Below are 11,165 nucleotides of genomic sequence, written 5' to 3' on the forward strand. Positions count from 1 at the left end.
AATTCAGAAAAGAAGAAGATAAGAAAAGTATCCCAACTTTGTCACATTTCACTGAAGGTAGAAAAGAAAAGAAACAGCAAAGAAAAAAAAAAATAGCAAACAGAAAATACAAAATAAAATGATAGAAATTATTGCCAATATGACAATAATAACAATAAATGTAAGCTAACTGATTCAACATTTAAAATATGGAGATTCACAAATTGCATTAAAAATTTTTTAATTTCTATTCCTCTGTAATAAGAACACTTAATATGAGATCTACCTACCCTCAACAAAATCTTGAGTTTACAACACACTATTATTATCCATAGGCACAATGTTGTACAGCAGATTCTAGAACTTACTGACTTTGTATAATTGAAATTTTATGCCTCCTTGGTTTATTAATTCCCCATTTCCCCTCCCTCCCCCACCCCACACCCTGGTAACCACCATTCCACTTTCTGATTCTAGGAATTTGGCTATATTATATATCTCATATAAGTGGAATCATGCAGTATTTGTCCTTACATTGACTTATTTCACTGAGCATAATATTCTCAAGGTTCATCCATGTTGTAGCATGTGACAAGATTTCCTTCATTTTTAAGGCCGAATAATATTCCATTATATGTATATACCATATTTTCTTTCTTTTTATTTATTTATTTATTTTGAAAAGGCCAGCTGACTCTTTATTGCTTTGGGAGCAGGGGGCTCAGGAGCTCTTGGTGGGGCGGGTCCCCTTCTTCCCCATCACAGGCTTCTGGCTGTGCAGGACGGCGCTGGCCCTGCAGATAGCTGCCATGAGCAGGTCGGTCCGGTACTTGTTCTTGCATATCATGTGTCTGGTGCTGCTGAGCGTGGTGCGAGCATTCTTGTTGATGGTGGTCCCCACGTGTTGATGGTGGAGATCCCCAGCTTCCGCTGGCCGGATCTCTGCTTCATGACCACCACACCTTTGCCGTCGGCTGCTGGCTCCACGCCCACAGTCTTGAGGTGAATCAGCCAATTGTAGCTGAAAGAGTTGCGAACCTTCAAGTTACTGGGCTCGGTGCTGTAGAACTGCTTGTTCCTCTGGATCAGGAAACTGGAGCAGTTCCGCACGACCATCCATTGCAGATGCGCAGACATGGCGGTGGCGGCTCCTCTGGCGGCGGCGAGGTACTACATTTTCTTTATCCATTCATCTGTCATTGGATGTTTAGATTGTTTCCACATTTTTGCTATTGTAAATAGTGTTGCAGTGAACATGGAAGTACTAATATCTCTTTAAGATCCTGATAGAAGTTCTCTGGGATAAATACCCAAAAGTAGAATTGCTGGATCATTTGGTATTTCTGTTTATATTTTTTTCAGGAACCTCTGTATTGTTTTTCATAATTGTTTTTCATTTTGCATGCCCATGAATGACGTATAAAGGTTCCAATTTCTTCATATCCTTGCCAACACCTGTTGTCTTTTGCTTTTGTGATTATAACCATCCTAACAGGTGTAACAGGTGTGAAGTGCTATTTCATTCTGGTTTTTGTTTTGAATTTCCCTGATGATTAATGACATTAAGCATCTTCTTATCTTTGGAGAAATATCTATTCAATTCAAGACCATTTTTTTAAATCAGGTTATTTTATTTTACTTATTTATTTACTTTTTGCTACTGAGTTGTGGGAGTTCTTTTTGTATTTTGGATATTTTCTCCTGTTCCATAGCTTGCCTTTTCACTCTGTTGGTTGTTCCCTTTTCTGTGCAAACGCTTTTTAGTCCCACTTGTCCATTTTTGCTTTGGGTGTCATATCCACGAAATCAGTGCCAAGATCAATGTCATAAAGCTTTTCTCTGTTTTCTTCTAGGATTTCTACAGTTTCAAGTGTTGCATTTAAGTCTTTAATTCATTTTAGTTGATTTTGTGTATAAGTCCAGTTTTATTCTACTGTATGTAGATATGCAATTTTCCCAATATTCTTTGTTGCAGAAACTATCCTTTCTCCAAAGGTGTATCCTTGGCACCCTTGCTGCAAATCAGCTAACTGTATGTACATGGATTTATTTCTGGGCTCTCTATTCTGTTCCATTGGTCTATAGATCTGTCTTTATGCAATACCATAATGTTTTAATTACTCTAGCTTTACAATATATTTTTATATTAAGAAGTGTGATACTTTCAGTTTGTTCTTTTTTTCTCAAGATTGATTTGGCTATTTGAAGTCCTTTGTTGTTCCAAATGAATTTTAGAAGTGTTTTTTCTATATCTGCCATTGGCATTTTGATAAGGATTACATTGAATCTGCAGTACGAACATTTTAACAATATTAAGTTTTCCAATTCATGAGCATGGGGTGTCTTTCTATTTATTTGTCTTCTTTATTTTGTCAATGTTCTATAGTTTCTGTGTACAAATCATTCATCTCCTTAGTTAAGTTTATTCCTAAGTATTTATTTTTATTGATGTTATTGTAAATGGTATTGTTATCTTAGTTTCCCTTTCAGATAGTTCATTGTTAGTATAAAATCCAGGAAAGCACAGCTTTTAAGAAACATGCTAAAACAAACTATGTTTGAAAAATTTGAAATAAAAAGGTAAAACAAAAACAAAAAAAGATTACCTTACAAATGCTAATCAGAACAAAGCCTATATACCAACATGAATAGCAGAAAAAGTAGAATTTAAGTAAAAAGTTTTTAATAAGCTTTAAGAGTATGCTACATACTCTTATAATGCTACATAACAAAAAGTCCAACAATAATAATAATAGTTAATGTTTAACTGGGGGAAAGTGTCATAATGTCTGCAACTTACGTTCAATGGTTCACCCAAAAAAATTGATGGAGAAAAAATATGTGGTAAAATATTAACAACTTATGAATCTAGATAAGTAATGTAAGTGTGTTCATTTTACTATTTCTTCATTTTAATTTTTCTATAGTTTTTACATCTCTCAAAATAAAATTTGATAAAGGAAAAAGGTGGGAAAAATTCACTTTTGAATAACTTATTAGATCAAAAGAAAATCAGAAGAAATTGTCAAATATTTAGAATGAAAAACAAAAGGATTACATATTAAACCTATGGAAAACTACAGCAATATTTAGAGGGAAAGTTATAGCCTGAAAATAATGTATTAAAACTAAAAAGATTTGAAATAAATGAATAAATCCTTACACTCAAAAAGGTAGAAAATTGAATAAGACAGTAAAATCCAAAGAAAATAAAATGAAGCAAATAAATAAGAAAATTTAGAGCAAATATTGACAAAATAGCAAACAGTGGAGAGTCAACATAACCAAGGGCTTATATTTGAACAACTAAGGAATATTACACTGAGAAAGACTGAAAGAAAACAAAGAAAATGTTCAGATAAAAATTAACAAGAAAGATATAAAAATAAAAAGTAAATATTTTTAAAATCAAGAGAATAATATAAATAACGATTAGAAACAGATATAAATTACAATTAGAAACTTAGGCAAAATATAAATTACCAAAATTAACTTAAGAATCAATTATCAAAACTAACATAAGAAGAAGTAGAAAATTCGTACAAACCAATACCCGTTAGAAAAATTGAGTCAGTGATTTAAAGTGCTGCATCCTCACCCCATAAACACCAAATATGTTAAGAAGATTAGAAGACTTTCAAGGAACAGCTATTAGGAGACTTTCCAATCAGAGAATGGAAAAAGGACTGCTTCACACTCAATTTGCCATTTTACTTATGTATATATTTGTGGATAAAGTCCCAGCAATGAAATGACTGAATCCAGAGAATGTGCACTTGTAATTTTGATCATGTCACCATAAATATCATATCAATTTATCTTTCCACTCAGTGTATGGATAGCATACCTGTCTCCACACATTCTTACTAACAATGTTTTCAGATTTTTAAATCTTTGCTGATCTGAATGATGAAAAAAAATCCCATTGCAGTTTTAATTTGCATTTCTTTTATCGTTAATAAAATTTACAATGATGTTTACTTTTTTCATTTGGTTAAAAGCCATATGTAACTCTTTGTGCATTCAGTTTATATTCTTTGCCCATTTATATATATGTATTTGCTTTCTTATTGTCATGTAGGGACTCTTTATGTGAGATATATTTCAAATTTTCCTTATTTATTATTTGTATTTAGATTTTGTTAATCATGTTTTTGACATGGAGAATTCAAAAATTTTCATATGATTGTATTTAACAGTCTTTCTAAAATGGCTTCTGTGTTTTATGTCATGTATACAAAGACCTTCCTTCCCCAGTCCAAGATTAGTTTTTAATCCTTCCATCTTTTGATTGCAGTGCTGTGTGGATTCAGGCAGGAATCCAGCTTTGTTTTTTTCCCTTCAGACCTGAAAGGTCACCAAAAGTTCTTTTTCTAGAATGCTTGTGTAATGGCCACAGATGATGAGGTGCTGTGAAGAGGCCTGACTGAACCGTAAGGGGAAATGGAGGCTTCCTTAAAAGGTCATGTCTGATCTGAGTCTTGAAGAGTATGTAGTAGTTAGCCAGACAAATAAGACTGGAGAACAGAGTCATTCAATACAGCAAAAGACTGGAGTGTAAGGGAGGAAAGACAAGAGAAAAGCTTCAAGAGATGAGCAGGGTGGCCTTGGATGCCATGCTTAGAAACTTGAACTTTATTTTTAAAATGAAAGGATACCATCGAATAACTTTTTAGAGGAAGAAAAGGTAACATGATCAGATTTCCATCTTAGAAAGACAATTCTGCAGCTGAGCACAGTGGCATGTGCTTTGTTAAGATCCACTACTCAAAGGCTGAGGAGGGAGGATCGCTAGAACCCAAGTGTTCAAGACCAGCCTGAGCAACATAGACTTCGTTTAAAAAAAATGTGTACAAGAAAAAAAAAAGATTATTCTGGTAGCGGTGTGGAAAAAGGATTGGAATGGGGCAAACCTAAAGGCCTGCAGAGCCCTTTCAAGTGAAAGCAGTTTCTTGTGAAGGTTGCTTGCCCTACATCTCTTGGCTGATTAAGTGGTCGGGCTGGGCCTGAAACCAAGTAACCAACTTTTAATTATTTTAGACATAGTTTAGACAAAACAAGAGACAATTTTAAGACAAGAGTAAAACCTGTCAATGAGTGGTTTGAAGTGTGACTATTTTAAAGCTCAAATCTAGTGTATTTGAACTCGAGTAACTCATCTGAAACCTGAGCATCCAGCAATTTCTAAGTCAGTTCCACTATAGGATCTCTTAGTTGGAAGGAAGCCCAGAGATCCCTCTCCCAGCCAGGACAGGAATCCCTTCTAAAACACACCCAACAGATGGCTTAAGAGGCCCTGTGTGAACACTCTTCACCCTCAAACGGGAGCGCACAGGCCTCCCATTCCTCTGCTGGTCAGATCTAAACTTAGAAAGTTCTTTCTCATGTTGGGCCAAATTCTTTCTCTCTCTAACTTTTACCCATCAGTCTGCAGTGTCTTTTCCTGAGTCCTTATTCCTCAAGGGAAAATTGTTAGGTTTCGAGACAGTAGGCAGTAGGAAATGCTATGGCGGGTCCATGATAAAAGTCTACAGTGTTTAAAATATGCCAGTGGTTGCCCAACAATGTGAATGTACTTAATGCCATTGAACACTTAAAAATGTTTACAATGGTAAATTTTATGCTATGCATATGTTGCTACAGTTAAAACTTTTTAATACTTTTCAAATATACCCAGAATGATATGCTGACCAATTAAAATAACATGGCGAGATGCTCTGAATGGTAAATGTCTGTGGCTCTTCAGAATGACATTGAGTTTTTATGTTGCCTCCCCAACTCATTCTTGTTTTTCATCTGGTAACATTTTTGTAGTTTACTCCCACCCCTTTTGTCTTTCAGCCAGGGTCTCAGTCTACCTTTGAGAACCAAGTTGTTTTTCTCTCTTTGACTTCCTCTAAATCTTTCTTTCTTTTTCTCTCCCTTCCCTCTCTCCCTCCCTCCCTCCTTCCTTCCTTCTTTTCCTCCTTCCTTCCTTCCCTCCTTTCTTCCTTCCTGACTCATATTGTCAATCCATTAACCAATTACCTGGTTGTCAGACTAGCTTCATTTATGTGACTTTAAAATTTTTGGTCTGCATGAGATATTTACTGTAAAATTCTTGCAAAGAGTTCACCTGAGTTTTTCTGTGGGGATAAAATCAGTCATGACCTCTGCTCATTAAACAGGGTAATCCTTGCTGTGCTGCTTCCCCTCGCAGCAATTGGGACCTCAAGTCTGTGGGATTGCTTTGTGCCTCAGCTATCCTCAGTCACATTAACTCTGTGGCAGCTGCTGTAGCCACAGCCTGAGGGATGCTTGTTTGTCATGTACAGAGATAGATAATTTGAGTGAGACAGGATTGACTAGCAGACATCTAATATAGCAATTGACCCTCATTTGGCAGAATATGTGAAAAATTTTAACCTTTAAATTTCATGCAGAAATGTGACGACATCTTCAATGTTAAATGAAGTTTTCTATGAAAAATGCCAATTTTTTATTTGAATAGTTTGACTGCTTATTCCTTCCTCAGTTTTCTTTTCCTTTTAAAAACTAACATGTACCTAAGGGAGATGAAGGTGATTTTCTGTAAAGATTTCTATTTCTCAAATTACTATATTATTTCGGTAAACCTTGATTCTTTCTGAAACCATATTTTTAGAATATACCATAGATAGATCCTTGTGTATCTTCCCTATAAGGTGTTGGTAAATGGTATGTTTTTTGAAAATTGTTTGAAAATGACTCTCAACTTCGGGTAATGGCAGAACAGCTTGGTTAGACTAATCCTCCTATAAACAAGTTATAAAACCTGGAAAAATGTTTATAAAAAAAGAACAATTTCAATACACTGGAGATTTATCAAAAACAACGTGGCAAGAAGTTCACTATTAAAGGCAGAATATATGTTGTGAGATTTGCAAGCCTGCAACTTTGTTACCTGTGTGCACTCACTAATCCACTGTGCTGAGTTGTCGTGGGATCGGACTGGCAGATTGGCTAGAATTAAGGGGTGAAATCCTAGAAGGGAATTACTGTAGATAGTGGGAGACCCAAAATCTATCTTAAAAAAAATCCACCCAACTTCTTGACTGGTCTATAAATAGAAGAAGAGGGAGAGAAATTTTTAAAAAAGTAACAGCTGGAAGCTGACCTGAGCAGAGAATTTAACTGCTGCTGACTGTAGGGAGACAGAGTTTGGAATCTGAGTCCAGCCAACTTAAAAAGATTACTCTTCAAAGGAACATAATGGAACCCAGAATCTCTACATTGTAGTATCCATTATAACAAGCATTCAACTGAAAATCACAGAACTTGCAAGGTAACAAGAAAAATGTGACACACACTCAGGGGAAAAAAAAGAACCACAGATGACCTAGATGTTGCTGTAATAAATAGACAAGACTTTAAGGCAATCATTATAAATATTTTCAAGAATTTAGGAAAAATTTGGTCATAGCAAATAAACCTGGTAGGGGAATCACCGAAGAGAAATAGATACTATTAAAATAGAAGCAAATGGAAATTTTATAGCTGAAAAGTACAATAACTGAAATGAAAAATCATTAGATGCTCTTAACAGCATCTTGGAGGCAGCTGGAGAAAAAGTGAATGTGGAGATAGATTGATTGAGATTATTCAATCTGCAGGATATAGACAAAATTCCCAAACATTTGGAAACTAATTAATATGTTTATTTTTTAAATCCATGATTTATTTGACTAGGAAAACTAGAAAATATTTTGAATGGCATTATCATTAAAATCCAAGATATCAGAGCTGTATAATGCAGATTAAGTGGTGCTCAGAGAAATGTTACACTTTTAAGTGTTTATATTAGAAGTGAAGAAAAACTTAAAATCAGACATTTATCATCAATTAATGAATGTACATAAAATGTGCTATGTCCATACAATGGAATACTATTCAGCAATAAAAATGAATTAAGTACTAACACATCCTATAACATGGATAAACCTTGAAAACATTATACTAAATAAATCAGTCACAAAAGACCACATATTCTGTGATTCCATTTATAGGAAATGTCCAGAATAAACAAATCTATAGAGACAAGAATTAGATTAGTGATTATTCAGAGCTGAGGGAGAGGTGGAGTGATTGATAAAGAGTATATGGTTTCTTTTTGGGGTGATGAAAATGTTCTAAACTATATTTGATATTGGTTGCCCAACCCCATGAATGTACTTAGAATTGATTAATTGTATACTTTAAATGGGTAGATTGTGTGGTATCTGAATTCTATCTCAATAATGCTGTTACCTTCCAAAATTATCTAGATTTTTAACATAAGAAACTATAGCTGGGCATGGTGGCTCATGCCTGTAATCCCAGCACTTTGGGATGCTGAGGTGGGTGGATCATGAGGTCAGGAGTTCGAGACCAGTCTGGCCAACATGGGGAAACCCTCTCTCTACTAAAAATACAAGAAACTACCCACCATGGTGGCGTATGCCTGTAATTCCAGCTACTGGGGAGGCCAAGGCAGGAGAATTGCTTGAACCTGGGAGGCGGAGGTTGCAGTAAGCTGAGACTGTGCACTACACTCCAGCCTGGACAACAGAGAGAGAGTCTGTCTCAAAAAAAAAAAAAAGAAAGAAAGAAAGAAAGTAGAAAGAAAGTGAGCAAAGTAAACCCAAGATAAGTAAAAATTAGGAAATAATAAAGATAAAGGCACAAGTCAATGAACTAGAAAACAGATGAAAAATAAGAGAATATAAATCAAAAGTTAGTTCTTTGAAACAATTAATAAAAGTAGTAAACACCTAGCAAGATTGATAAAGAAAAAGAGAAAATATAAATTACCGATAACAGACATTAAATAGAAGATTTCAGAACAAAGTCTAAAAACATTGTGGGATTGGATGATTGTATCGATATTTTAAAAAACTCATTAAATTGCCTAACTAATGCCAGTGAATTTAATTGTATAGAAGTTATACCTCAATAAAGCTATAAAAGAATGAATCAGTGTAATCCATTTGATTAACAGAATGAAGAAAAACCATATGATTATATCAGTTGCTGCCTGTTCTCTAGGCTTCAAGATAGAGAACGCTCTACTGGGTTAAATCACTTTATTTCAGACTGATCTAGGTCTCTGTCTCAATCACTGGTTGATAAGAGTGCCCTTGTGTTTCTCCACAGCAAGAGATCATACCTCTTTCAAGGGCCAACTTATCACTCCCATCAAGGTTCCCCAGGCTCTGTAATGACCATTTCACTCTGCCCTTACCCAATTTTCTTAATTGCTTTAAAAGGCCCAGGTGAACCTCAAGATTTTCTTGTGTTGGCAATTTCTATCTTAGCAGGGTTCTAAGAACTAGTCAACGACTAATAATTACTGCAGTTTCTTGACCTTGTTACAACAAAAGCTATACTATAAGCACAGGTCATTCCATCCAGGGGTTTCTTTTCCCTCCTGCAGTGGTTATGTGTTATGAAAAAATGAAGTTCAATACCTGATTGTGCAACTGGGCACATATCCAAGAAGCATCAATAGGCATAGACTAGGACCTGTGCGAACCTTGCCTCAGGTCCATGACAAAGAATAAGAAAAGCCTGAGATTGCCTTTAAAAAATGCAAGCAGAAGATACAGTTCGTTCTTACTTAGCAAAGGAAAGAAAGATGAAAGTGAATTTCCTTTGCTCCTATGTTATTCACACTGCTGCAAACCATAAAAATGAGGCTTCATTATGATTCTTGAAGGTTCTATTAATATTAGCGGACAATATGGTTTTGTGGCTTTCTAGTGCCCCAAGCTTATTCTGAGCAATACCACCCTCAACCAATTTCCGGCGCTGGCAGTGTTAGGGCCTCTGGGCAGAATCTTGAGGCAGGATAGAAAAATTTTTCTGTGTTTCTCCATGTGGGCTAAAGACCCAGTAAGAATAAATAGCAAGGCAGTAGAGTACAGGGTTTGAGAGGATAGATTTGATATCAGGGAAACGTAGGTTCCAGTTTCAGTTTTGCTAATAATTAAACATGTGGCTTTGGACAAGCTGTTTAACCCTTCCAAGACTTAGTTTCTTCCTCTCTAGGTTGGGCATAATACTACTACCTACTTCAGAGGGTAGTCAGGATTACGTAAAATAATTATTGTAAAGGGAATTGGACAGTATCTGATAAAGAGTGGAAAAACTCATGATACTACTTATTTCTTCATATTTACATGTTTTTTGCTGGGGGAATTGGCACCCAAGAATGTTACCAGTGAGAATATAAATTGGTACAGCCTCTTCGGAGATTAATTTGATAGTTTTTGTTAATTTTTTTTAAGTCCCATAGGCTTTGATATGATTTGGCTGTGTCCCCCCCAAATTTCATCTTGAATTGTGGTTCCCATAATCTCCACATGTCATGGGAGGGTCCTGGTGGGTGGTAATTAAATCATGGGGGTGGTTACCCTCATGCTGCTCTTGTGATAGTGAGTGAGTTCTCACAAAAATCTGGTAGTTTTATAAGGGGATTTTTTTCCCACTTCGCTCATACTTCTCCTTGCTGCCAGGACATGTTTGCTTCCCCTTCCACCAAAATTGTAAGTTTCCTGAGGCCTCCCTAGCCATGCTGAACTGTGAGTCAATTAAACCTCTTTTTTTATAGATTACCCAGTCTCAGGCAGTTCTTTATAGCAGTGTGAGAACGGACTAATACAGTAAACTGGTACCACAGTGAACGGGGTGCTTCAGTAAAGATACCCAAAAATGTGGAAGCAACTTTGGAACTGGGTAACAGGCAGAGGTGGAAACAGTTTAGAGGGCTCAGAAGAAGACAGGAAAATGTGGGAAAGTTTGGAACTTTCTAGAGACTTAGAGGGCTCAGAAGACAGAAAGATGTGGGAAATCTTGGACCTTTCTGGAGACTTATTGAATGGCTTTAACCAAAATGCCAATAGTGTTATATGGACAATGACATCCTGGCTGAGGTACTCTCAGATTGAGATGAGGAACTTGCTGGGAACTGGAATAAAGTTGGTTCTTGCTATGCTTTCGCAAAGAGACTGATGGCATTTTGCCCCTGCCCTAGAGAACTATGGAACTTTGAGCTTGAGAGAGAGAATTTAGGGTATCTGCTGGAAGAAACTTCTAAGAGCCAAAGTGTTCAAGAGGAAGCAGAGCATAAAAGTTTGGAAAATTTGCAGTCTGACAACATAATAGAAAAGAAAAATCCATTTTTGGGGGAG

General features: G+C 35.9%; 1 pseudogene; it reads right to left on the minus strand.

Moving 5' to 3' along the window:
- Nucleotides 1-669: 669 nt before the first annotated feature.
- Nucleotides 670-1,116, minus strand: LOC100386088 (large ribosomal subunit protein eL28 pseudogene; annotated as a pseudogene).
- Between the last annotated feature and the right edge of the window lie 10,049 nt (nt 1,117-11,165).

The sequence above is a fragment of the Callithrix jacchus genome, chromosome 8, assembly GCF_049354715.1.
Source record: "Callithrix jacchus isolate 240 chromosome 8, calJac240_pri, whole genome shotgun sequence".
Taxonomy (NCBI): domain Eukaryota; kingdom Metazoa; phylum Chordata; class Mammalia; order Primates; family Cebidae; genus Callithrix; species Callithrix jacchus.